The sequence below is a fragment of the Salmo trutta genome, chromosome 33 (assembly GCF_901001165.1).
Source record: "Salmo trutta chromosome 33, fSalTru1.1, whole genome shotgun sequence".
Taxonomy (NCBI): domain Eukaryota; kingdom Metazoa; phylum Chordata; class Actinopteri; order Salmoniformes; family Salmonidae; genus Salmo; species Salmo trutta.
Window position 1 is genome coordinate 42,915,433 of NC_042989.1, and position 1,035 is coordinate 42,916,467.

The 1,035-nt window shown below is 42.5% G+C and overlaps 1 long non-coding RNA gene across 1 annotated transcript; it reads left to right on the forward strand.

Moving 5' to 3' along the window:
- Window positions 1-414: 414 nt before the first annotated feature.
- Window positions 415-702, forward strand: LOC115173037 (uncharacterized). Its single transcript, XR_003871545.1, has 2 exons — window positions 415-469; window positions 599-702. It is a non-coding gene; the product is annotated as an uncharacterized LOC115173037 (long non-coding RNA).
- Window positions 703-1,035: the final 333 nt, after the last annotated feature.

A 1,035-nucleotide genomic window follows, 5' to 3' on the forward strand; every position in this document is an offset into this window, starting at 1 on the left:
GTACCGCTTTCTGTCTGTCTGTCTGTCTGTCTGTCTGTCTGTCTGTCTGTCTGTCTGTCTGTCTGTCTGTCTGTCTGTCTGTCTGTCTGTCCCGCTTTCTGTCTGTCTGTCTGTCCCGCTTTCTGTCTGTCTGTCTGTCCCGCTTTCTGTCTGTCTGTCTGTCCCGCTTTCTCTGTCTGTCTTTCTCTGACTGTCTGTCTCTGACTGTCTGTCTGTCTGTCTGTCTGTCTGTCTGTCTCTGTATCTATCTCCGTCTGTCTGACTGTCTGTCTGTCTGTCTGTCTGTGACTGTCTGTCCTGCTTTCTGTCTATGTCTGTCTGTTTGTCTGTCCTTACTCACTCACTCCCTGGATGAGGAGATGTAATCTCATGTTTTGTCCACAGAAATCAACAGGAGAGATCAGAGTCAGATATTCTCAGTGGTCAGTCTTCCCAGAGTCATCAAACAGACCTGGCCTCCATATTCAGTGTATGTGGCCCTGTTATGTACATTTGTTTTTGTTTACTTCAAGTAAAGTTGATCTGTCAATCATTCATTAATGTGTTAATGAGAAAGCATTTCTTCTCTTGCTTAACTTATTTACTTGATTTATTTCAGTTGCTTGAACAGAATATTATTACATTTGTGAAGAATGAGCTGAAGATGTTCAAGAGGATTCTTAGTCCAGAACTCCCAGAAGGCTTTGAGAGTCAGAAGCAGGATAAGGAAGTGGTGAATGCTGAAGATGAGAAGCAGGAGAGCAGTGCCAGAGAGGGGGCTCTGAAGATCACACTGCACATCCTGAGGAAAATGAACCAGAAGGAGCTTGCTTACACACTGGAGAATTGTAAGATATGTCTGCCTCATGTTGAATGCTGTTTTATAACATTTAAAAGCTGTAGCTAAAGTACAGCTAAAGTAGCTGTGTAACTCAATGATATTGTAGCAGCCTTAACACAACACATAGTGACCTCATCAAGTAGCAGCAGGGATGTGTTGTGGTGATTAATTTAGAGAGAGAGAGAACATTATTAATACCAATAATTACATAATCA